At 42.5% G+C, this 27,714-nt stretch overlaps 1 protein-coding gene across 4 annotated transcripts in view; it reads left to right on the forward strand.

The window, feature by feature from the left end:
* Positions 1-1,603: 1,603 nt before the first annotated feature.
* The window catches only part of FYN (FYN proto-oncogene, Src family tyrosine kinase), a 202,842-nt gene continuing 176,731 nt past the window's right edge, over positions 1,604-27,714 (forward strand). For 2 of the 4 annotated variants that reach the window (XM_070417881.1, XM_070417887.1), the window contains exon 1: positions 1,609-2,065. The gene's annotated coding sequence lies outside the window, so the exon portion shown is untranslated. Of the gene's footprint in view, positions 2,066-27,714 lie in introns of all 4 variants that reach the window. The other 2 variants (XM_070417886.1, XM_070417883.1) reach the window with 2 other exon arrangements.

The following is a 27,714-nucleotide window of genomic DNA, read 5'->3' on the forward strand; positions in this document are numbered from 1 at the left end:
TGTTAGCACCTTCAGTTCAGTTACTTACTTCTCTTGTCCTCAGTTTCCTCATCCATAAAATAGGGATCCTTTAATATGTTAGCGACTTTTTATTTTTTTTATTTTTTAAAATATATTTTATTGATTTTTTACAGAGAGGAAGGGAGAGAGACAGAGAGCCAGAAACATCGATGAGAGAGAAACATCGATCAGCTGCCTCCTGCACACTCCCCACTGGGGATGTGCCCGCAACCCAGGCACATGCCCTTGACCGGAATCGAACCCGGGACCCCTCAGTCTGCAGGCCGACGCTCTATCCATTGAGCCAAACCCGTTTCGGCTGTTAGCGACTTTTTAAAAAGTACTGTGTCCAAAAAAAGACTCAGCAAAAGTGACTGATATATTTAAACTACAGTTAAAAATTAGTGGGCAGGAAAGGCAATGTTACAGATGTTGAGCACAGACAGAAGCCAATTCACTTATATTTCTCAGGACATTAGATTTGTTGGGGGTGAAGGAGGGGGGGAGAAGGGTTCTTGCCAAAATCATTAAGGAGAATGAACCTGAGCATGCCTTAAAGCAGAACTTTCAGTAAACAGGAATTACCTATGAAGAAAATCAGGAAGCCAAAGTGTTTCTTTGTATGAAGTTACATCCTGCCATAGAAAAGCTGGATAGGAAATAAAGACTGATGCACTCCCAAATGTATGCAAAACTGGCTATTATTCCATCAAGGAAAATCTGAGCCAAAGCTCAGATTCAGTGAAGGGAAAAAAAACGTAAGAAGACATGAGAAGCCAAAGACAACCAATGGCTGCAATTAATCATGATTCGGAAAAAACTATACAAACAAATCTCCACTCAAATGTTGCAGGTTCCTTAATCAATGCCTGTCTTCTCCGCCTTCTCCCCCCATTTCAGTACTAATTCCTCCAGACTTTTTGCTTGAAAATAAATATGTGTGTGTGTCCACGAAAATAAGAGACTAATAAATTAATCCTAATTCCCCCCCTTTCTCGTTCTTGTTATTAATCATATTAATTGTGCGTTCCCAAGGTTCTCTTCGCCTTTTCAGGGTTCTGTGATGAGATTCCACCTTGTACTGTATGCTTCAGTTTGATCAGAGAAAACACTTACACCAGCCTAACACTTTCCCAATTTATCCTTCCACCTTCAAATAAAAAGACACCAGAAAGGCAAGCGAGCCCTTCCTCAGACAGAGTCCCATGGTTTGAGGGAATGGCAGATGTCTCTCTGCAGTGACAACTGCAACCTTCCGCAAAGCAGAAACTGCAGTTCACTCTCGCCCCTCCTTCTCCCGCCCCAACTCCCTAGCTCACAAGTCCACACAACCCTGAAGAACACACACACACAACTCCAACCTCGCATCTCTCCCCAAACACTCAGTAAGCCAGGATGCCGGCTGCCACCGTAACGCTCTACCCACTCGGTGGCCCCACCCACTTCAGTACCGCCCCCGCCCCAGCACCAATGGTCGCCGCGCGAGGCTCCCGAGGGGCCCGTGGATAGGGTGGCGCTGCCTGCCACTCTTAGGGTGTGTCCCGCCCCCTTCTCACAGGGCTGAGGCTGGAGGGGCAGGCGCATCCAGCGCGAGTAGCTGGGAGCAGCCGCAGCAGCGGCAGCGCGTCGTTGCAGTCGCGCCATCTGTCAGAGCTGAGCCGGCGGGGAGGGGGCTGCCGCGGGTGAGGAGGAGGGGTCGTCGGGAGCCGAAGATCGTCGAGACCCGCCCGCCGGCCGGCCGCGGGAGCGGAAGCGAAGCTGCCCTCGGAGCCGCGCGTCCTTCGCCGTCCGGGCGCGCGGCGCTTCACCCCGCGCCCCGAGGGTTCCCCGGGCGCACACAAAGCCGCCGCCCGCACCGCACCACCCGGCGGCCGCCGGCCGCGCCTGGGAAGGATCCGGCCTCCGGGCCGGGGAGACCCGGCGCCGCCCCCTCAGCGCCCTCGGCAGGCCCACCGGCTCCCGAGCCCGCCGCAGCCACCGGATCCTCAGGAGCCGCCGCGGCCGCGCTGGAGGAGGGCGGGGAGAGGACCATGTGAATGGGCTCCGGAGCCTGAGTGCCGCACAGGTGAGCGTCCGGGGATGCGCGGCGAGGCCGCGGGGATGCTCCGGGGACCCGGCCGCCGGCGCCCCGCGCAGCGCTGCCCCCGCGGCGGGGCCCGGCGCTCAGGTCTCCCGGCCGCCGCCGGGTCCTGCGCGCCCTGCGGGGCTCGGGGAGTTGGCCCCGCTCTCGGTCTTCCCGCTGCCGAGCGGGAGGCGGGTGCTGCGCCTTCGGTAACGCAGGAAGGGGAGCCCATTTTCCCGTCCGCGAGCGCGAGCGGGGCGAGAATGGGAATCGGCTTCGGGGCGAGGCTGGCCCAGACTCCGCCCCCGCCCTCCTTTCGGGGCCCCCCGCGGGGACCCGGGCTGTGTGTGTTGTTTTAATGTCAGGGATGATGTAATCACTTAATAATTGATGCCCCGCGCTGCTTCCCTCGCCACCCCACCCCTGCCCCACTCCTCCACCTTTCGGCCTCCTCCTCCCAGGGCCGGCGCCTTCCCCGGCGCATCCTCCTGCCTATTTCTGGCACCTCCCTTGCACTTCCCCCATCCTCCCCTCCACTCTTCCTGCGCCGCCACCCACCCACCACCCTTTCCCTGTCCCCAGTGCCGGAGCCTTCGCTCCTCTTCCTCCGCTCCCCACTCTTGCTCCCCCAAGCTCCTTCCTCCTCCCTTCCCTGCTCGCTGGATTTCCTCCCTACTTCCCTAGGTCGATGATTGTTTTTATTTGGTCACCTCCCCTCTCTTATCTCTGCGGCCACAGGCGGAGGGGACTGGGCCAGAAAGAGGCCACAGAGCTTGGGCCCAGGCGGAGATTTGCTGGGACTCAGTGAGAAGAGGGATAATAAAGTCACCCTTCTTGTCCCTCCTCCCCCAATAAATCACGCAGACTGTGTGTGCGTGTGTGTGTGTGTGTGTGTGTGTGTGTGACACAAAGAGCTCTTTCAGTGCCCAGAGAAGAGACGCACAAAGTACCCAAGGATGGGCGCAATGCTTCTTCTTTCTCTTGCTTGGGGCTTCCCTTTCTCTCAGATAAAGCAGTCTTTCCTGCCACATTTACCAAAAAAAATAAATGGCCCCAGATGCAGGGTAGCAGGTGCTAGCATTTTGCTGTAATCCTGGACTGGCAGTGTTGACGGGCAGCTGCAGTTATTTCTGAGATTCAAGGGGGAAATGATTCCAGCCATCTTAAGAGTTGTTTTACTTTCAAGGTAGCCCTCCCTACCCATTTTAACCCCGTCTCTTTAGGCGCTAAGAGCTGAAGTGGGATAAATTAATGTGGGGGCAGAAAATGTTGTTACTGAGTCAGAGAATTAAATTGGTGTTTGATAGGAGGGGAGCAGCCTGACTTGCTGCTGCTTCTCCAGCCTACAGAGTGCTGAAACTGAAGTCTTTTGAAATGAAATCTTGTCTTCCCAGTATTTTTTGCTTTGCCCTTATATTAAAACAAGTTCTTGGGGCATTGATAACAGCATTGAATTGGTATTTGGAAGACCACTAGAAACCGTCTCTTATCTCGAGGTAGCCTTCAGAGGCCCACATCCTTCCTCTCCACCTAGGTGACTGCAATACTTTCCACCCTTCATGTTCTCTTTCTCCTGATCTCTGCCCCATGGGTCCTGTGAGGAAGGGATTCACAGACTTTTGGAGGAAGTGGTTTGTTACTATCTCAAGGTTTTGGAGGCACTTAGCTATGAGCAAGGATGTAAAGAATCTTTTGACTGAACCTTGAACCATCTGCTCGGTGTTCCTCTTAGAGAGGAAATGTTAATGTAAATCTGGGGGCTTGGTGTTACATTTTGTAAGCCAGTAACTAGTACAAGCTTAATTGATAACCTCAAAATGTAGGTTGAAACCAATGATTCCTACGAGCATGATTCTTAAACTGTTTTAAATAATAGAACTATTTCGTTTGCTCTTCAAGAATTTTATTAGAAAAAGGATAAGATTAATATTAAATATTTATTTCTGCATTTTCTAAGGACATTCACTGTGGAACTTTTTATATTAAAAAAAAGCAATAGGGTTAATGAGTGTACTAGAAAAACAAAGAGTTGTTTGTTTGATGCCAGACCCAAGAAGGAAAGTCAGTGCACAGTAAATATGCATTCTGTTGACCAAGTTAGAGAGACTTCACGATAAGGCTGAATGTGAACAAATCTACACTCAGCTTTCTGCGCCTTTACTCTGTGCTTTCTTCTGGGCATGGAATCTCCAACCCCATCTGATTTGCTTGGGTACCATTTAACCTTTAGGGCCCAGTTCAAAAGTCATCTCCTCTGTGAAGCTTTCTCCATCCTTTCTCCTCCAAAATCCATCATGCTTCCAATTTTGTTCTCAAACTTCAGTAGCAGACATTATGTTTGGCATGTGTCTGTTTCCATCATTAGTTGAGAGAAGGGACCTGGTCTTATTTATCTTTTCTCAACAAATGTGAGTTAGGTCTTTGATATGTGCTAGACATTGGATTAATCAGGCTAATTTTAGTAGCTGTAACAAGTAGACCTGCAAAAATATAATGGCTCAAAAGCAATAGATATTTATTATTCTTCATGTAATAGTCCAAAATGGGTGTTTGTGGTCGATGGGTGACTTTCTTCCAGGTAGTGATTCTGGGACCCATGTTGTACCATCTCATAGTGCTCCATTGTAACCTGCTTTCAGCTGGCAGAAAACAAAGCAGGGAGTGGAGAGGGTGCACCCACTTTTTAAATACCTTGGTCTGGAAATGACACTCATCACTTTTATGTAAATCCTTTACATGAGGGCTAGTTCTGTGGCCACGTTTACCTGCAAGGGAGCCTGGGAAATATAGGTTAGCCATGTGAGTAGATGAAAGATCAAGAAGAAATGTGTTTTTGGCCAGCAGCTTTGCCATATGCTGCCACTCAACAAGGCATAGTCATGGCCCTCAAGGAGTTTGTAGGCTGATGACAAATTAATTGGAAACCTGGAGTCTATACCCATCATTGTTTTTGTTCTTTTGGTTTTAGGAGCTCAGATCATTTCGTTTTGAACATGTTTCAAAACACTTTGCTTTTTGTCAATTCAAGTGGCCAGTTTCCTACAGCAACCCCTTGTAATACAGTGATGTGACAGCTCCTGTGTTGCCTTTGATATTTCATTTTTATTTTTTACTCCAGTAGCACCTTTCTTGGCCTAGTTTTTTATCTGCTCATTTTAGAGACTCCTAAAGGGGCTGGGGCGGGCGGCAGTCCTTAGAAATCGGAGTCGTACCTTCTGTTAATTGGAAGAGGAAATTAAGCAGACTCCAAAGGAGAAACTTCTTGCCCCACGTCATGCTAATGGGAAGGGAGCCTCAGTCAGTCTAGCTCTTCAGTCCCACCTGAGTCCCCTACGTCACACAGCTACCCTGACTATGTGACTGTGAGCCTTGTGTATTCCAAGGAGGCTAAGTGAGCTTCCAGACCTCCAGGAGCTGGGTGATCTGCTAATGTTCTACATAGTAGAGTCCCTGTTCTCACACAGGCCTCCAAATTATTGGAGCAATTCGGTCTGTACTAGTCATCATACTTAATAATGTACATATTTTTGCTATGAACAGTTCATTATTTTCACCTGTTCAGCAAACATTAGGCCAGTATGTTATTGTGTGCAAAGCACTGGGAGATAAGGCCTTGAAAATGAATACATCTGCTGTCCTTGGTCTTCAGGAGCTCACAGTCTACTAGAAGAGATAAAAAATGATTGATAATAGCTAACTTTTATTGAGCAGTTGCTATTGTCAAGCACTGTTTAAATTCTAGTCCTAACAATAATGATGTGAAGTAGTTTCATATGTAATTCCCATTTTACAGGTGGAAAATTGAAGCAAGGAAAGTGAAGTAACTAACTCAAGATCATATAGCCAGAAAGTGATAGAGTCAGGATTCAGGCCTAATTAGTTTGGTTTCAAAGCCCTTGCTCTTAGCCGCTAGGCAATATGCAAAATACTACATATGGATGTAATGATGATATTAATTAAATGTGTTACATGCCATAAGGGGTGGAGAGAGGTGTAAATGCTTTGGAAATTGATACTCTGGTTGGGAATAGGACTTTATATTTCAATAAAAAATAAAATGTTCATTTCCACCTCTACTCCTTCCATTTAGACCAGTGGTTCCCACTGTGGGGCACATGCTCATGGGGGGCAATTTGATTTTTAAGGGGGGCAATTCGAGAATGAGTTATTAACAGTTATTTTTTTGCATTTCTTATGGTTCTAGGGGCATATATATAGTATATAAATATATATTGTGACATATTTGTGCATTCCAGTTCTCTATTCTGTTTTGAAACTTTATTTGCTATTTTTTCATATCAATTTATATTATTATTTTTTAAACAATTTCTTAGTGATTTCTTCCTCAGTACTTCAACTGTCCTTTTGTTCTTTTATTTTTCTCTTTCATGGAAGCCATGTTCTTTGGAAGCTTGTTTAGACGGAGTTGATGGCCTTTTAGGCTTCCTCCACAGGAATAGGAGTTCACTTTTTGAATAATAAGAATTATATGTCACAGGAGAGCATCAGGATATTAGAGATGCATAGGTGGGGAATGGCCAAAAAAAAAGGTTGGAAACCACTGATTTAGATCCTCATCTGTTGTTCACCTAGAAAATAGAAAATAAAAATTTTAAATGAGAAAGCACAGCATGTTGATACTGGAAATACTTTCACTCAGTGTGATTATTTTAAGCTGGGTTCTTCTAGTGATCCACAGATAGGTTTCTATGAGATTGTGGATTGTCCTTCTTATTTACTCATTCAGTAGCATTCATTTATTGCATCTACCACTTGCCAGGCATTGAACTAGATGATTCAGGGGCCAAAAGGTACGATCCTGCCTCAAGGAACTTACCTGCAGGAGGGAAACTCTGCCCATTATGATAATCTGCGATTCTAGGGATTCTCATGGGAGCACGGGCACACAAAGGAGGGAGCGTGGCCTCCACAAAGAGATGGTGGAGGAGGTGTCTTCGAGATGAAGAGTAGCAGTCTGAAGAGTAGGAGTCACCTAGTTGAGTGTTGTGTGAAGGCTGTTGCCCCAGAAGGAGCAGCCCAGAGGGCCAATGCACAGACCTTCTGGGAAACTTTAAGAAGTTCAGGGTAGGTGGGAGGGAGATGGACAGAGGGAGAAGATGGGGATGAAGGAAAAACTGAGAATGTTCTTATATTTTTGTCAGGGATGCCATTTAAGAATTGTAAGTGGAGATACTGCCTTGATCTGATTTTAATTTATAAAGATCCTTTGGCCACAGTGGGCTATTGATCAGTGGTGGTCAAGATGGAGGAAAGGTAATTATGGAAACTCAGATGAGCAATAGATGAGGGTCTGGATGGAGCAAAAGAGGCAGAATAAGATAGGGTGAGATAGACATGGAGGGGCCAGAAGAGGGGTCCTTGGGAATTAGGTGGAGAGAGACACTGAGACCCATCAGTTCAGTAAGAAAAGCTGGAGTGTGTAAAGTGATGACTTTGTCATGAACACTTCTCACTTTCAGGTCCAGGTATCTCATTGGCCATTGAATAGATGGGTCTGGAGTGAGGAGTAGGACTGAATTATAAATGTATTAGCAGCAGATTACAAAATACTTGAAGCCCTAGATGTGGGTGGTATCACTCAGAGAGAGTGTAGAGATAGAGCAGTTAGGGCTGAGAGAGAGCCTGGGAACAGGAGAAGGGGAGGAGAAGCCCAGGCCCTGAGTGGGAGAGGGACAACCGGAGGATTGGGCAGGCCCTGGGGAGAGAGGTGTCCCTGATCCCCAGGGGGAGGGGGTTATGCCCAGACATTAAGCAAGATTAATAATGACAAGTACAGTTGCATTTAGCACCAAAGATCTCTGAATCCAGGCAGAGCAGCATCAGGGGAATAGGGGATGGAAGTCTAAAACTCTACTGCTCCCCAGACCAAGGTAGAAATAGATGTCAAAACCTGCAGAACATACGACTCTAAAGGGCTTAGAGATCATGTAGTCCAACATGTCCATTTTAATTATGAGGGAAAGTGAGCTCCAGAGAACTAAGTGACTTAACCAAGGTGGCAGAGTTACCACTGAGAGCCAGATTTCAAGCCTTTCAGCCCAGGGCCATACCCGGAGTATGGTTCTGGTTCAGTCCCTCCCAGCTCTGTGAGCTGGATCAAGTTACCTAATTTCTCTGTGCCTCCCTCTCTTCACCTTTAAAATGGGGATAAAGGTGTCTACCTCAAATATTTGCTGTTAGGACTCAATGAGTTAATAAATATAAAGCACTGAGAATAGTACCCCACACACAGGAAAAGCTGTGTGTTTGCTACTGTTGTTACAGTGTGTGTGTGTATACAAAACATTTACATATATACACATACATACATATAACATATATGGCCCCTTTAGGGAAGGGAGGATGAAAATGTATTGTGTGCATAAAAAGAAATTTTGAATATTTTAGAAAGGGATATGGGTGATTGCCAATTCTGGATCAAGAGTTATTGGGAAAAGGTAGGAAATTAATTTATATGGTATGCTTGAAAACAGCATTTTTAGCAAGTTTTCTTAAGAAATGCAGAGCCTTCTTATTCTTGAGAATAGAAAACAAAAGCACTTTGAAGTTAGCCCTGCAAAAGGTTTCTTTATTTTAGTCAGATAACCAGAATTTTAACCTATTTATAGTGTAAATCACTTGAGTTGGATTTTCTAAAGGTGGAATAAACTATGAAGTTGGAACTACCCACCACCACCCACATGTGTGTGTGTGTGCATGCACACACACACACACACACACACACACGTTATGATTTTCATGCACTTGGTTCCTATAAAACGGGTGATTGGGTTATTTAGGGGAATATAATCTTTTTTTAATGTATCTAGTTGAACAAATCTAATTATTAGCTGCTAAAACACATGAGGAGCCTGAACAGTATTATCCAAATGGACTTGGGTGACATGCAGTACAGATAACTTAGGAATAAGTGGCACTCTGGACTTGATTAGAACACAGTAATCCTAGAAGGATATAAATTGAACTGGATTTATGGCCCAATAAAAACATGGGAAGAAAAGATAATGCTTACTGACTCATGAAACTTTAACAGTGTTTGTAAGGCTCTGCGTTGTAGTATTTGGGTGAGAGCATTTTCCATTCATCTGAGCCTACTTCCAGAATGACCTGCGTTGCCTCACTCCGGATGTGAGACAGACTTGGGTCCTTCTCCTGGGTATTCTCAGGCAGCCAAGAGCATCCTTATAGACCTGTGGCCCCAAGCAACACCCACTTTGTTTGGGCGAATATGTATTGAGTGCCTATTAACTGTAAGTTTGGGGGAGAAAAAAATACAGTATGGGAAAATTTTAACGCATTGGTTATTTCAATTCAGAAGGCTTTTTCTGAAGGGTACTTATTTCTGGCCTATGGACACCACAGCTGCTCATGCCTCTCTAAGTACACCATAAAAATAATAATGCCTACCATTTTTATTGAGCCCCAGAGGCCTTATTAAGTGCTTTACTTATAGTAATTTACTTAGTCATAACTCTATGAGGCAGGTATTATTATCCCCATTGGTCAGATGGGAAGACTGAGGCTCAGAAAGGTAACTTGCCCATCGTCACACAGCTAATTACTAGAGAAGCCAGGTCTGTCTGGCTCCTAAGCTCATGCTTGCTTTTGTTCCAGAGCTGTGGTTGCTCACTCCCTGTCTGTTTTCAAGCCTCCTTGCCTTTGCGTTGCACTTCCTTCTGTGTTCAGTGTTGGCGGTAGAAGGGCACCTTCACCTCCTGTGGAAACCTCATTCCTTGTGATGGCTCCATTCAAGACTTACCTTCTGGGAAGTCCCCCCTTTGGGCTCCCATGACACTTGGTTACCACCCCATTATCACCCTTGTCACAGTCTGACCAAGTGAAGTCAGCTGGTAGGAGAGTGGACAGATACTTGTCTTTTTTATTATTACTTGTGGGGCTCTTTGTAAGTCAGGTATTGTATCTTTTTCATGGTTTGATTTTCCCATCACAAAACCAGCACTTTTTGATGAGGTAATGCCATTATTATTCCCATTTAACAGGTGGGGAAACTGAGGCATGGAGGTTAAGTGATTTAGTTAGGGTCACAGAGCTAGTAAGCAGCAGAGCTAGGAGCTGAACCCAGGCAATCAGTCTGGCTCCAGAGTCTGTGCTTTTAACACTAAATTTGTTCTTTTTCTCAAATGAGAATATAAACTACCTCGCCCCGTATCTCATAGTCCACACACAGTAAACATCAGCCTTAGTACAACGACTAATAATCTATTGAACCAGCTCATAATAAGGAAAGAGCTTTAGGATCATTGTTGCATGAATATCCTCTGAGGACCTTATAGAATGCATATTCCCATTTAGTAAGACCCTGTTCTCATTTAGTAAGTATGGAGCTGGCAGGTTGAACCCCAAAATCTTGTCTGTATATGAGAATGGCTGAGACGAGGAATGAAGCAAATGTAGTGAGTCTCAGCCACAGTGATGGGAGCAGGCCATGAAGTGGTAGAGAATCATCAATCAGCTGGAGCTGGAGGGAGCAGCACCCAGAGGAGGATGGGGATCAGAAATCCATCACAGAAAGACCTCTTCCCTTGTATTTTTAAGATTTCGAAGTACCTGCTCCTTTTGAATTTGCTGGTGGGATATTACCTGATGAATTTAAACACTTTTATTTTCTTCAGAGCTTCCATCTTTGAGGTACCCAAAAATAGTAGGCTTTTTTGTGGAGTCGTATAAGGATTCCATCTGCTTTATACTGAAAAGCAGGACTTTAATGGAAAATTAAAAATGATCCAGATTGCCTTTCTCACAACAAAGCCCAGGGCACTTTTCCCAATCCTTTCTTCTCTGATCCCTAGAAAAAGTTACTGAATCTGGATTTCTGTGAAATCCTGCCCAATTTAAATTCTACTGAAAAGGCAAATAAATATGAACAGGTTCCTTCATTTCCACACATTGTAGTATCTATTTTAAAGCAATAACAATTTTAAATACTGTCACTTGTAAAATTTGATTTTAATTTTATTTTAGAAATTGTGTGATATGTTGCCTATAGCTAGGCACATGCACACAAGATCATTTGGAAAGTGCTGATTTCTCTTAATGGTTTCTCTTGTTTGCTCTCAGTGTTTGGAGGGTTTCACTTTTTTGTTGTCTAGTTTATTGTCTAACCTCCCAGAACAGAGCGAGCACCTCATTATTTTCAGATATCAGTGAACTCTAGCATTCTGTCAATATGTATCTTTTATTATTGTCTCCTTGAAAATGTCAATTCTGTGGCTGTCCTCTATATATATCTTTGCCTGATCTATATTCTCTTGATATGTTATGTCCTTTAGGCTCCCCCATGATTTGCAAATAATAATACCAGTTGCTAAAAAACAAAGCATACGCATACACACACACACACACAATTCCTGCTGTTACTCCTATATTTTCTAGATTGAGTGAGGAGGTTTGATCCATGTGAGAATGGATGTGCTGGCTGGTACTGGATATTGGTTCTCTTGCCTTGTTCCTTTATTAACAACCCAATGAATAAGAGAAAGACCAAATTTCTTAACTGGTTATTCAATGCCTCCCACTGTCTACACATTCTTAGTCATACCTGGCTGACCTCATTCACCATGACATTAACACTTGATTAGCCAGGTGTCAATCTACTGTAACATTAATATGAATTATGTGTTCCAGCCTTTGTGCGGTTTTTTTTTCCTCTTGGAATTCCCTGACCCTTCTTTCCCTCAGAATTCTATCCATTTTTCAAGGTCCAATTGGAAGCCCAACTCTGGGAAGATTCCCCTAGTCTTCTCATTCTCTTGCATTGAACATTTGTGCCTCTCAGTTACCTCCGAATATGTGATGCCTTATGTTGTTAGTTAATTCCTGGTGTGAGGAATCCAAGCTGTAAAGAAATTATGTGACTTGCTCATGGTTATACATCCAGTTATTAACTTAGTTTAGACTAAATCTAGGTTTCCTAGAAATATATATTTATGGGTCCTGTTTTCTCAAGAGACCGTTGGCTTCATGTGTGCAAAAATATTGTTTGCTGCTCCCCGCTTCCTTTTTTTTTTTTTTTTTTGGTCCCCTATAGCATGTAGCAGGATGTCTTTCATAGTGTAGACAGTCAGCAGATGTTTACTCAGACAGGCCCTGGGGCAGGATACTGGAATGTATAGCTGGTTTCCGGCCATCTGAAGCTAGGCTGGCATCTCCTCAGATATTGAGCTTCTGTAGTTTCTGATGGCACCAGATTCACTTTCTACCAACCCACATGATTTAGGTTCGGTGATTGTCCTAGACTGTTTTAGGACCCATCATTGTATTTCAGAATGGTAAATGTTAAAGATTTTTTTGTTTATAATATTGAGCTTTTTGTTAAAAATTTAAGGTGGTCAAGGAAATAGTTACTTATTTGCCCTGTGCTGTCGGACTTTCATTAAGATTTTCACCAAAAAACAATAGGAAGTCACCAGTGCACAATAACATCTAAGACCAGAGTAAATGCAGAATATTTCAAAATCTGGCGGAAACTGGAAGAATACAGTAATGAATGATGGGAAAGGGACCACCAGTATATCCTGGGGGTATGAGAGAAGGCAGGTACTCACCTCTTATGTACCTGCCCATTTCTGGACCTCTCAAAGTAGCATTGAACTGCATTCCTCAGCCATAAGAAACCCAGCTTTGGCTGTGGGAGTGCCTTTCTCTCCATGCATTATTTCACTTGGTAGGAGTACCATTTGAAGAATCTCCTTAGCAGGGGAGGGGAGGGTTCCATCATATATTTAAGGTCCTACAAAGTAATTATTTCACACTATATCCCCCAAAATATCACAGTCTCTGTTTATATATCCTTCAAAAGAATGCTTGAAAATAAGCCTTATAAAATGTTTTCCATGGTTGAGGGGAGGCACTATTCAAGTAACATGTGTAACAAAAGACACAACAGCACAGTATGCAGTGTTTGTCAGCCACTCATTAAAGGTCTTCTTACCTACCTGGGAATAGCCCTCTGTGGTTCCTCATTAATGGCATCCCTTCCCCAGCCCTCACCTGGATGCCAGAGTTAATGTATCTGAAGGGTGGAGACCAAGAAGAACACTTTCTGAGGGTATAGACCAACTACCTCAGCCCAGATGGGCAAGGGGGTACCATTATGGTCTTTGAGAAGTAGTGGTGAACTGTTTTTCCTTCCTTAACCATTCACTATCTGTGATTTCAGTGCTTTTCCCACCTTCCTGCCCATTGCCGCAACCACTGCCTTAAGTGTGGGAGATCACATGCTACTGACAAAATGCTTTTTGCCCTTGGCTGGCATAGAATGTCACCACTTTTTTCCAGTTTGTTTATGTTCACTCACTTTCGTACATGTCAGCATCAAAATTGTCCATTTTCAGTAGCAAGCTACTAGAAGGCTAGAAGCCCACCTCATTTAATTTGCTTTGTTATACTCTGGTTTCTCTTCAGATCGCATAAATCTTTCGCCTTTTAATTTGCTTTGTGCTCAGTGTAATACTGAACTGTGCAAACTGGGAGGTTTCTCAAGTATTTTCAGTACTTGTAGAATGAGATGCATCTTGAATAAATTTTCTTCTTGTAGATAATACATTGAGTCCTCTGCACTGATAGATCCTCAGAGTCATGTTTAGAACCCATATTTTGGTTGTGCATAATGTTTTAGGTTCCACCTCATATTACACGTCCTTAAGTTGAAATGCAGTGATCTCAAATCCTAGTCCTATCTTCAAGTTGGGTTCAAAGCATAGATTATGTGCCATACCACACCCTTTTCATACTAGTGTGGTTAACCGTACAATTCTCACTGTCTTATAGTCATTATTCAACTGATTCTTGATTTCAGAATGCTAAGAGGTCAAGAATTGCTAGTGAAAGCCAGTGAGGTGTGTCTGGGAAGAACCTCTAAGGACTGTAGTATAAGGAGCAAAACCAGATGCCTCTGTGGGTGCCAGTAATTCCTAGAAAGTTCTGGTTAGTTTATAGCTGGGTGTGATATAAGGAGGATTGGTACTTGGAAAACTGTAGCCCCAAACATTTTCTGATTGTACCTTGGCCACATGGGGAGAGTCCAGTATGGGAGGCCCAAGGCAAGCCTCATTGCCTTCCCTGATCTCACCTCCCCAGATGTGACAGAGTCTGTTTCCAGGGATGAAGCATCCTGGCCTCTATCCCCACAGTAGCACTCCTGTGCACTTGAGATCCAGAACTGCTGCTGTGGCAAGAGCCCTGCTCCGTGTCTCCCAGCAGAACACCTAACTGCACTCTCAGTGTCTCCTGAATGAGCTAGAACATATGGAAATTATTCCCTAAAGAGAGTGATGTTGGTAAGGCTGGAAATAGAGGGGATAATGGATGGAAAGGAATCAACGAAGAATTGTTATGGGCAAGATGATGGTGAGTATAGAAGGAGTCTGCATTAGTTTTCTGTGGCTGCCAAAACAAATTTTCCCCAACTGGGTGGCTTAAAACAACAACAAAAACTCTCACATCGAAGCCAGAAGTCTTGAAATTAAGATGCTAACAGGGTTGGTTCCTTCCAGAGGCTCTGAGAGAGACTGTTCCATGCCTCTTCCCTAGCTTCTGGTGGCTACTGGCAAACCTGGACTTTCCTTGGCTTATAGACCAACAATTTCTGCCTCCATCTTCATATGGCATTCTCCTCTCATAAGGATATTTGTTATTGGATTTAGGACCCACCGTAATCCAAGATGAACTCATCACTAGGTTCTTAATTACATTTTTAAAGACCCTTTTTCCAAATAAGGCCACACTCACAGGTTCCAGATGGACATTTTTTGGGGGGGAAGAAGGGAGGAGGACATCATTCAATCCATGATAGCCCTCAGAGAGATAAAAATTATTAGCTTGGAGGGAGAAATAACAGAAGAGAAAGGTATTTATAGGTTTGAATGCTGAAAGTGCAGGCCCAGTACTTTATATGTGTGATTTGTAACTATCACTCTGAGATAGATGAAGATACAGTGACATTTTTATGTGAAAAGAAAGAAGTTTGAAGGTGTGGAGTTTCCTGAAACTTTTCAGTAAAATTAGAGGCTAAGCCATCATCTGAGGGTCACAGATTTAGAGATGGGAGGGGGGCTTGGAGAATGCAGAAAAACTCCAGAGTAACAAAAATATAGGATGATCTGTTAATAAATAGATAGACGGTATTACAGAGAAATTGTGAGGTCCCATTGGAATCTGTAGGTATTTTTGATGGTTCTATTTAGCCCAGTTTTGTGACTTTGCCTGAAAGTTATCATGTTGGAGTGGAAAATCTCACTTTGGGGGTGACCTAGAGTTGAGAATTGGTTTGAATGGTCTAGTGAGGAGGATGTTCTAAGAGACTAGAGAACATATCAATTGAATCAGCTGAAGGTAGGTTCAGCTTGAATAGGGAATTGAGCTGGATTTGGGATGATGGCTAAAGTAAGGAAGGCTCTGAAGTTTTAGGAATGTGGTGAGTAAACATAGCAGGTGTGGAGGAGGAGAGACAGAGGTGAGAAGGTCCTAGGAAGAGGGAACCCATAGAATTGGAGAGATCCAAAATGATAGTGAACAAGGGTCACTTCCTGTTGAATGGATTTCCACTGAACAAAACAGAAATTTAGGACATTAGATATAAAGAATTCAAGAAACTGAAAGGCATAGGCCCCTTTAATCCTTGATTTAAATAGGTATAAATGGTGTCTTCCAGAAGAATGTCTTGTTTTATGTGGCACATTTTAAAAATCCTGAATGAGTGTTCTGGGACCTCTGAGACCTTTCATTATGACCAGCCAATTTATTGGGGCTAATATTTTGAACTGGTATTCAATTTACTTTACTTTCCTCCTAATTCTTGTTGCCCTGGGAGTCTCCCCCATGGAGGCTAAGGATTCTATTACTTCAGGGAGAGGACAGACTATAGACTAGAACAAAGAAGACATTGTTCAGCTGTGGACTTTCAAAACAGGCACTTGAAGCATGTTTCAGAGATCAGAGTTAGCCCAGGCTTTCCTTTAAAAGAGGCAGACTTTGTTAGAAAAAAATTATTCCAAGGAGCCAGATCTCAGAAGGCCTGGTATATATTGTACAGTCAGCCATGCAGGAGGGAGGCTGCAGGAGGCAGGAAATACCTTTCTGGATTGGAGGATGGAGCTTGTAGAGATTTGGATGAAACTAGAGATGAGAAATGAATGGGTGGCTGGAATCCCCCACTCTAGGTGGGTGGAGGATAATCTGCATGCAGGCAGCACTTGGACCCTGCATCCTGTCTGGAACTCTTGAAGGAAAGCACCTTGTGGAAACTAGCCCTGAGATGGTGTCCCCTCATGGTTCCCCGGTGCCTGCATGTGGCATAGGAGAAATCCTGACGGCACTGCAGGCCTCCTCAGTTAGATGTGGAGGTGCTGAGAGAGCCAGGTGGGAGAGGCCTGGGGTCAGAATGAAGAGGGCACAGAATGGACTGTGCCAGCCTTACTGCTGAAGGCGGACTGGAATCATGACTGCAGATATCCACCAGTCCCATCAGCAGAGCCAGGCCAACATTCAAAGACAAAGGGATGACACCTCCCAAGGAGACCAGTGGGGGCTTGCAGGGCAGCACCTGGACCAGGTTCTCTCTCCATCCTGTGGTGGTCTGTAATTTTCCCCTGGGGAAGGAGGGGGAGAGAAATGAACACAGCCATGAGAGGCAGTTTGAGATTAATTAAATTTGACTGATTGCCCTGAAGCAGCTAAAATTTTAAATCTGAAGAGATTAAGTTATCTGGAAGTAGCAAGATTGTTTTTTTTCTTCATAAGCAGAAATGCAATGATCATGATCAAGTTGAATTCAACTATAGAGAAATGAAGTAACATATTTAGTGTATATACAGCTAAGTAATGAGTGTAAATTTCAAACCTGCCACAGTGCATTTGAGCTATGTTTTAATAGTATGCTGTTGCTGCATACTATTAGTATGCTTTTTTCTTTGAGTAAATTGTGGGTTAACATCCTTATGGTCAGTTCATGTTGGAGAAGAAGTGGGGCGATCTGCCTTTTGGAGGAGCAGAGTTGTCCACCAGATATTCCAAAATATAGTGGGGATTTGGACTTTCCTCGTTTAGTAAAAGGCAGTCCTTCCTGGAAGGAAGGACCTCAGTTGCTATGGAGCCTCAGGTCAGAGGAAAGTATTCGAATTTCAGGCCTTTCTCTAATCAATATTCTGAGATGCTGGAGACAAGAATTTTCACTGGGTGTGACCCTTCAATTCCATATTTTAAAGGTATCAGGGTGAATACTAGGAATTGTAGTCTCTGACTGTGAGGGGAGAAGCTCTTCATTTTTTTTCCCCATCCTCATGGACTAAATAAAGCATGAGTTTATGAAAGGATTCATTTTCAAGTATAATTCATAAGTAGTTACTAGAACACTCAAATGAGAGAGGTGGGGAAAAACCAGTTAGCTCTTTTTAAGTACATTTCATTCCTCTTTGACATTCATACAAGGATGATATTGCATTTAAGAAGATGTTTTCAACCCTGTTGTTTCCTGAAGTGCCTAGTAATTTTGGAAGAGAAATCTTTAGTCTTGTTAAAAAAGCGTGAGTTTGGCAGGGTGGAGTGAGGTGGGATGTTGCCTGTTGGGATACCTACTATGTATTTTCCTACTAGAAAATTACTGTGATGTTTTGAGCACATCTTCTCAAAAGGTAAATACATTTCATAAGTTCCCTCATCTGTCAGTGGGAGCCAAGAGAGCTAGAGATGGGGGACCATAACATTTACTGAAAGGAGCCACTTAGCTGTCAGAGGGGAGGGAGAAGAGGGGGCTGGATGAAAGAAGGTGAAGGGATTAGCTAAAGAACATACAGAGTGTCCCCCAAATGTATACACACTTTAACAACTGATAGCTCAATTTTGAAAATGAAATGTATTTAATAAACATGCCTTTCTAATTATTCAAAGTGTGTGTATACATTTTTTGGGACACCCTATATATATGAATAGCCCATAGACACAGACAACTGTGTGGTGATGGCCAGAGGGAAGGGGGGGCAGTAGGGGCTTGGTGGAAGTGGACAAAGGGGAGGAAAATGGGAACTTCTGTAATAGTGTCCACAATGAAAATTTTAAAAAGTAAAATAATTAAAATTATAGAATTTTTAAAATGTTGACTTATTAACCGACATCATTTTATAGTATTTATAGGTTTATTTGAAATCTCAAAAATAAAATTTCTAAAAATTATAATCATGCCCATATACATTAGAGCAAAAAAAAGAACTTTTTAGACATTAAAAAGAACATAAGACTAATTATTCTTGGTACATATTCACTCACCTTACTCAGCTTTTTAGCCATATGTCTCTAATATTCATGTCACTGGTTCTTTTTTGTGAAGAATGGTTTTTTATTTTTTCATAGAGCTGCTGTAATCTTCCAAGTTGTGTTTTATAGTTAATATTTGAAATTGTTACTATGTTCAGTTGGCATTTGTGTCTATGTCATAATATTTTTAACTGAGAAAATAGCTCTTTCTACAGATACACTTCAGCTGAGAGCAAGTTCTACTAAGTGGAGACCTCTCTCAGAATAATTTTTTATATTGAAATCTGTCAATATTTTAGCCCAAATATTATCACAGGTCTTTTACCCCATTCAGAATTCTTATCCTCAGTATTTTTACAAGACAAAACGTATGAAAATAAGTTCCCCTATTGTCCTTTCAGTTCTTTTATCACAGTTAGATGACACAAAATCATAGATCTTCATAATTTCACTCCATTCTGGTACAGAATATAAATGTATTTAATTAAAACTGGGAGCACCGCCATGGCTGGTGTTGGTTCAGTTGTTTGGGAGTCATCCCGTGCACCAAGAGGTTGCAGGTTCGATTCCTGGTCAGGATACATACATGCCCCGGTTGTGGGCTCGATCCTGGGTAGGGAGCATGCAGGAGGCAGCCTATCGATGTATTGCTCTCTTTATCAGTGTTTCTCTTTATCTCTCTCCCTTCCTCGTTCTCTAAAAATCAATAAAAACATTAAAAAAAAAAACCACCAAAAAACTAGGAGCACCATTAAAAGATCACCACAAGTTGAGATACTCCAAAACATAATACAATTTCAGAATTAAATCTTGGACACTACTTGAGTTCTCATAATTTAGTGTGTTCTGTTCCTCCTTTGCCTTCTTTGGGATAAATTTCAACATCTTTCTATTAGCAAGTCTTGTTTTTTAATAACTGCTATTGGCTAAAGGCTTTAGAAGCAGAAGTGTCACTGCTTTGATTTCAACTGTTTTGGCACAGAATGCACCCAAACTTTATAGAATGTATCTCTCATACCATTATGATACACCTACATTCAGACATTTCTCAAACATTTTTAAAACCTGGTTGATGCTGACAGGCAGTAAAACAGAAGGCATGTACGAACATGCTGAATATTCACAGAACTCTGCCACAAAAATTTTGTAGTTCAATATTTCTAACTTGTCAATTTCTTCATCTATAGTCTATTTTTCATTTGGTAGGCTATAACCACTTGTTTGAATGCAGTTATGAGGTGTTCATATGCCATACCCAATTCCAAGTAACTTTTTTCTCCATAGGCTTTTTTTTTATTTAGTAAGGGCAACTGCTTTTAGCATCACAAATTTGTATTTATGTTACACAAAAAATTTCATCTCTTGTGTTAAACTTTTCACAAGTTACAGTAGCATTCACAATAACATGAGATGTTTTACCTGTGATAGAATGAACCTCCACCGCTTTACTTTGCTCTCAGGAAATAGAAAAAAAATAAAACTGTTATTAGAATTGATTAATTTTTATTTTTAAAAATACCTGTTAATACTAACACAAAGCTGGAATCACTTAACTGTTTGCTAAGTGTTTCCCTTCTGCTAATAAAACCAACACATTAAAGCTATCACTTCACTTTCCATATAAGCACAAAAAAACTGAACTCAAAAATAAGCACAATCAACCTAGAAAAGCAGCCATTCGATCTAAAAGAAGAGTCAGGTTTCCTAGAGTGCTATTAGTGAACTCTAAGAACGTGTCATCCTCAGACACAGTGCTACTTACAATTACTGTTAACATTTCCAGTAGTTGCTGCTGCTGTTAGAGCAGATGTGTGACTTATGGTTTATTTAGTAAATGACATCACTATGGCTTCCATGGTAGATAATAAATATCAGTAAACATTTTGTGCCAGTTAGCATTCATCATCACCTTTCTTGAAAAACAAATTCAATTTTTCATTAAGTATTGCAGAGTAAAATAGCATAACTCTCAATAAATGACAAAAACACTGTAGTGAGAGCATGCACACCATTCTTGAGAAGGCCTGTTTCCCACAAATATTTCATGTAAACCTAACCTGTAACTTCCTATAATCCCTGTTGGTCCCTCTGCCTCGTTATTTTGGACATCTCAGGCTGCGGCTTGGGTCATAGCGCAGCTGGCCAGTAGCATCCTGCGACTGGTAGACTTGACAGTTGGAGGAGTTGGCTGTCCTTAACTGCTCATGTCCAAGTGCTTTTTGTTTTATTGGTGAGCATCTTGCGTGTTGTCCTTGAAAGGGGGTGTTTACTTAAGCCAAGGTTGGAAAAGACAGAAAAGGAGATGGATTGTCATTGGTCACCTTTCAGACTTAATCACATGTTATGGTGAACATTCTCTTCTCCATGCAGTTGTCTCGCCCACTAGTAAGACTATGGCAGCAGCTGGAAGTGCATGTGCACCAATGGTGGTACATTTTAATGCAACTATTAATAATACTTGGTTTAAAAAATGAAATCTCTGGACAAATGCTTAATCCAACTGGCTGTTGGAACAATAGGTGTAAACTAGCACTTCCACAAACAAGCCAAGGCGTAAGGCTACCCTAGTTAGAGATCACGTCTCTCCAGCTCCTTTGCATCATCCTTTAGTGTCTGGACTATTCTGATAACATTACTGTTCTGCCTTCCTTTACTGTTGACTTCCAATCCCACTCCCACAACAGCTGGGAGAGCTTTTAAAAATCTATGTGAGATCACATTGCTGGGTAAAACCCTACATTGTCTTCCTATGACATAAAGTCCAGCTCCTCACTATGGCCCAGAAGGCTTTTCATGCTCCCACCCTCGTCCACCTGGCCCCACTAGATTTTAAGCTGTTAAGGGCCTTCTCCTTCAGTTCTTTGCCTATATTTCACATGAGAGCTGCTCAGTATATTTTCTCAAAAGAATGAGCATGGTTTACTTCAATTGATGAAAGAAAAAAAGGAAGTATCTTGCTAATCTATGGCTTTAAGGAAATTCAAGTCCAAATCTCTATGTCCTAAGTATCATTTCTATCTCTAATAACAAAGTTGGACAGCAGAATGTATCAGGATTAAATCATCCCCAATAACGGAGGTGTTGTCAAGCCTACAAGCCATTCTGATTCTGTAGTCTCCCGGCCCCTCCCTAATGGGGAGGTAAAGTGTGAATTATAGGGAGTCTATTGTTTTCCCTAACAGGTCAGAGATTAGGTACCACTTGGTGTACAGGAGGAGGAAAATGCTTCTCTGATTGATGTGGGCAAAACTGGGAATATGATATTGGTGGTAGAGGAATACTTTGAAGTCATGATTTTGAGATCTCGTGTTCTTACACAACTGCTTTCTGTTGGATCTCTCTTTTTTTAAAAACATACCACTGTTCAGTTTTATCATGGATGCCTTTCCAAGGACAGTAAATGGTTTCACACACTGTAACATCGTTTCCATGGCAACTAATGTATTTTAGCAAAGAGAGACTGTGCCAGAAGTAGGCTAAAAAGGACAAATACGGAAATGGCACAGTATAAAATGTGGGGCAATGTGTGTTATAGTAAAGATTTTTTCTCTTTTTTTTCTGACTTCTTGTGTAGGGAAAACCTGTGTTACTAGATCTTGGCTTCTTAACCCTTACTAATAAAATTTTTACTGCACCCCACACTGTCCAGTATTTTGCAGACACAATTCCTTCAGTTGGTACTCATATTTGTTTGTTTGCTTTAACAGTATGTATTCCATCAACATACAAACATTTGTAATTCCATCAATTTTTAAAATATATTATCTTCACCTTCATTGCATTCTCTTCTGGCAACCACCCCACTTCCCCGCTGCCCTCTGTGGCAGTGCTTCCTGAGAGGTATTGTCTACATTACCTGTCTCTACACAGCGTTTGCTTAAAAAATCAGAGCTGTTCCAGCCAGGCTTTCGCCCCACCACTTGAACCAGTTGGTCACACCCTCATCCTCTAGGGATATTACAGTTTTCCTCTTTTGTTTATTTAGAAGCTAACATGCCTGAGTACATATTTCAAATAATTCTACCAAATGTCAAGTCCATGTATGAACATTTATATAAATCGTGGTTTAAAAAGGGGCGGGGAGGGTCAGATCATGTTATGCTGCTTTTTACTTCTGAATGTACTTGGATTATTTTGTTATATGATAATAAAACCCCTTCTGTGCTTTTAAATAAACCCCGAGTGGAGGGCAGATAGCAGGCAACGTCCTATTTAAAAGATAGAGAAACCATGGAATGGATCTTACAACTTATAAAGTAGTAGCAAACCAGTCAGTCTATAGGGTGGATAATACCCTCATTTATGTTTGTTTGGGCCACATGGTGCATTTAAAGCAATGTAAACTAGAACTTCAAAATTGCACAGTTTTGTATAAAAACTGGTATTTCTAGCTTCTCTGGAAAATATTGGAAGTGCTGGCAAAACTAAGCCTGTATTCTCTCCTGACAACAGCCTACCCAAGCAGCATAGCAGCTGTCTTCTTGCGATGGGGAGGACCATCAGCTCCATCGTTTATTCTACCTGCTGGCCTGGCCCTGTGGGTGTTTTAATATCTCTTGCTGCACCCACTTCCCTCCACTCATTCACAGAGCAGATAAATAGCTAGGGTTGGAACTTGGTTTCCAAACCAACTGTTCCCTCCCTGGCTGTGGACCAGAATTCTGTGTTTTAAAACACAGAATTTATAAGTCAGTGGTAAGAGGCACCCTTAGGTGGTAGAGCCTATGTTTTGCACTTTACTAATAGCAAAAGATCATGTCATGCAGTTAATTGATAGGGTACATACATTGTCATATTTAGGGTGCCTCCCACTCTTGTTTGCTTCGCTTCTATCAGAAGTCAATTTGTACTAGTATGTGCTGCCAGTTGTGATGTGCAAGATGGGGGTACTGCAAGCAAGTGTGACCACTTCTTTGTGTATAGAAAACTGGCCAGCAGGGAAAAGCTCCAGTGTCTTACTAGGGGTGCAGATTTTCAATGAGCATATGTTACCTTTCCGGTGAGGTAATGAATATTTACAGACAAGAAGTAAAAACAAGGCGGTAGGACAAAGTTTATACAACATTGGCTGAGCCCAGTGATGTCCTCCCAGTGTGGGAGACTCTCGATGTTCCCCGGTCATCTTTGCTGTCCTCTTCTAGACTAGACCCTTTCCTTGGAATTCCCTTGGCACCATGTCAATGTGCTGAAGATTCCGGTGGGTGGCATCGACTTGTTACCAACTTTGTCACTGCTCTGGGCCCCACCCCATTTTGAATGTGCACTTATCACTCACTGCACCGTTACCAGGGGTGAGTGAGATGGGATGAGAGGTTTCAGGTGCTGCCATCTCGAGGTTTATCTGTGCAGGGAGACACAGGATAATGAGTTAGCCTAGGCCCAGAAGGAATGGCTAGAGGAAAATGCATTTTTCCTAGGGAAACAGAGCCATGAGGAATACCCCACAACAAAGGGCCTTCTCTGAGCTGGGTCCTGTCTCTGAGGCCTGCCCCAACTGTCAGACACACAGGAGATTGTGGCGCCCCTGAGCGTGGCTGGTCCCATACACTGCACTTCGTGTCTGTGCAGCTGTGGAGGCATCTGGGCAGCCACTGTGAGAATGGGCCTGTTCCTGGGCTTCAGGCTGGGAGCCAGGGGCCACCCCGCGCCAGAGAACATTGAGGAGCTTCTGTGTGCACTCTGTGTGTATCCCAGCTTTCTTTGGAATTGTGGCAGAGTCTGGCCCTGCCTGGTCTTTTTTGTGCCTTAGGTCCTAAGTTAAGAATAACTGAAGGAACACTGCCCCCGTTGACACGCTTTATATAGAAGTTGCTATCAAATGACTATTTTATCCTCAGTCGCCACTGACATCACGCCACGTACAGTTCTGAGGTTCTCACTTTAATTTTGATTGAATAGAGCCATGATCGTTGGAGCAGAAAGAAACCATTCAGATGTGAATGTGTGAGGACGTGTCTAGAAATGTGCAGATGTTTTTTGGCAGGTCAATGAATATCTTAAATCTTTTGAAAGTAGTGAAAAGGGTTGAATTGGGAATAGAGAAGATCTGTGGCAAGAGAAAAGTACACCTCATTTTTCTCTCAGTCTTTTTTTTCTTAAAATAATTAAACAAAATTCAGACCGTGATTCTACTCTTGGATTCATTATGGCACCCTTCAATCTCCTTCATCACATATGAGACGTGACTGACCCTAATGTATTAAATCTCAGTTTCTCAGTCACATTTTAAAAATAAAACAGGAAACACTGGAGAATATTAAAAATACTATAACAGCAGACTCTCCAGATTGGATCATTGTTGTCTAATTATATCTAAAGACACAGGACTAAATTGAAAGAAAAGATTGTCTTCTGGTTATGGATATGCTGTGTGTGCTTTGTGGGTATACCCTTTCTTCCCAACATGCACCCCTTCTCCTACATGCAGGGGTGAATGGGGTGGGCGTGATTTAGTGCAGTTTCACTCCATTCCTTTCTGTCAGTTATTTCTTCATTAGTTACTCTGTCGCGGCCCCTCATCACCCTCACTCCGCCACCAGCAGAGATGGCACCAGTTGTGTGGAAGCACAGTGCTCAGTGTGTCCTGGCCAAGACGGGCTGGCATTCAAGCAGGGGAGACAGTGAAACAGGTAGTGAATAAAGTGCTGTAAGAACAGAGGAGAGGAGATCTAGTTCTGCATAGAAGTGGGACCAAAGGAAACAAGAGTGAAAAGGTGATTTTTGTCCTGGACCCTGAAGACCAATTAGGAGAAAATTATACTGACCCAGCAGGGTTAGTGAGATTGACATGATGATGCTAAGTCCAGGAATATGCTGGGGCTGCATCTATTTTTCTGCCTCTTCCTGGGATAGAGGCAGGTTGAAAATACCTGGTCAGAGGTAGCAAAAATGTTCTCCTATCTGGCTGACTTCTTAGCTGACATATGCCGTCTCTCATGATCTGGTCTCTACCTTAGTTTACGGCCTTTCTCCCACCAGCCCGCCACCATCCTGTTACCCGTCTCTCGATCCGGTAGCATTACCAAGCCTCTCGCCATTCTCTGAACATGTGGCTGACACCTCTTTCACGATCTCTTTATCCCTTTGCCTGCCCTGTCCAGTCATAAGATGCCTTTGGTAGGTACCTATTGGAGATGTTCCCTAGGCATTTGGAAATACGAGAGTGGTGGGGGTTGGAGGAATGGTCATATCAAGAGTGAGCTCAAAGTTGAGGGTTTCTCAGTTTTATTTTCAGATTTTTCTCTAAAAATAAAAACCTTTCTATATTCTTCCAAAGATGGAGGATTTGATGTGATCTAAATAGTTAGGAATACAGTAGCCCCCCTTTATCTTCAGGGGATACATTCCAAGAGCCCCAATGGATGCCAGAACCACCCCGTATATGCTATTTCTTCCTATGCATACTACACTCTACATCTCCTCTTTTACATATCTGAATTGCCAGCACCACTACTCTTGCGCTTTGGGGTCATTATTAAGTAAAATAAGGAATACTTGAATATAAGCACTGTCGATCTAATAACTGAGGTCACTACTAAGTGACAAACAGGCGGGGAATGTATATCGCATGGATATGCTGGACAAAGAGATGATTCACATCTCAGGCTAGACGGAGCAAGATTTCATAGGCTTCTCAGAATGATGCACAATTTAAAACTTATGAATTGGGTGTGTTTTTTTTTCTGTAATGTTCTATCTAGTATTTCAGGACTAGAGGCAACTGAAACCTCGGAAAGTGAAACCATGTATAAGGGGGGACTACGGTAGTTCTTTTCTGGCCAGGGCCTTGTCCTTTGGCATCTATTCCTGCAGTAGATCACAAATCTGCAACGTTTATGCATCAGCTTTTAACCTGAGGAATCTTCGTCACTTCAATTATGTTTCTCAAGCAAAACATCAGCACCACATCAACAGAAAAAATAAAAGCATGGAAAATGCACACAATCTCACAATTGATTACATAGTCAACTATTTTTAATGTCTGTATAACTAAATATGCACATCTATATCTGTACACACACACATATGGGGGTGGAGGAGGCCTATCTTGCCGTAAGCCTTGGAAACTTAAAACTTGAATATTCTGACCATCTAGATTTCAAATAAAGATAAAGTTGAGGACTAATTGGTCAATTTTTTAAAAATTGTTTTTTAAAATGTAGGAGTCATTTAAATATACCTCTTTTCACTTGAAACACTTCATGACCAAAATTTATTTATTCCCAACTTTTCAGAAACACAACCTTTATTTAAGAAAGATATACCTGGTTTTTAAAACAAATGGCACTCTTCATTCTAGATGAGGTTGCCATATGAATTTTACTTTTAGGCAATTCTGTTTCATCCATCCCTACCCTCTTTGAAACAATGGAGCCAGTGCCTAAAAATATCTAAGGTCACATGTGCTTGCTGGGAGTCTGGAAGTTAAAGCTGTGACATCCTTCTGGTTTATGGCTGCAGAATGATGTGTATATATATTGTTTTTGTTAATTAATGCCATCTGTTTAGCAAGCCCAAAACAGAAATCAAATGATGCTGTATATACATATATGGGTAAGATTCCTTGTGCAGTGGCGAGCCAGCAGCTCCAAACGGTTTTCCAGTTTTCCTTTTGTTACTGTTCGCTAAAGTGCCGTGAAGTGAAGGTTCATTCTTTCACAGCCTGTTGTTGAATTGGGCATCCTGTGTGGTTGCAGTTGTGCTGCGTGCATGAGAGATGTTAAGTTCCCCCAATACTTTGGAAAAGGGTAATGATTCTCCAGCTGCTCTTTCTGTGGCCAGTCAAGAAATATTTCACCTTGCAAATAGGAAATTTTGTTCTACAAATCAGAATGACAACCCTCCTAAACCTCTGTGGAAGTGTGCAAGAATGGAAGTCAGACTTTCTCTGTATATCTTTTCCCTTTGGAGAAAAGTTCTCATAGTACTGTATTACTCTGTTCTAGTTATCGGGAGACCAGTTAATATTTCTGGACAGAGAGAATTCCCTTTTTTTTTTACAGCTTGGCAACACCTAGTTCCCAGTGGGTTAGCCAGAAGAAAAGGCATATATTTCCTGGTGACATCTCCTTGGTTAGGACAGGACAGCGTGTCTCAGGAGCAATAAAGAGATGGAGTGACATGGGTTGCTAAGGTACAGGCTGTCATGGCATGCTCATTAGCACATTCTCTCCCTCCAGCCTCTTTGCTAGTTCTCTTGCATGTCTGCAGTGAGTTCATGATTTGAATGCCCATCTGCAAAAGACAATATATGAGTTTTTAATTCTCTTCCCGATGGTCATTTTCCCCCCTACATTCTGAGTCATCTTTGATTAAACAAAACAAAGATACTACTGTTAATTATGCATCCTTTGAAACAGCAC

The sequence above is a fragment of the Myotis yumanensis genome, unplaced genomic scaffold (assembly GCF_028538775.1).
Source record: "Myotis yumanensis isolate MYYU_CA2020_CCGP unplaced genomic scaffold, mMyoYum1.0.hap1 SCAF_6, whole genome shotgun sequence".
Taxonomy (NCBI): Eukaryota; Metazoa; Chordata; class Mammalia; order Chiroptera; family Vespertilionidae; genus Myotis; species Myotis yumanensis.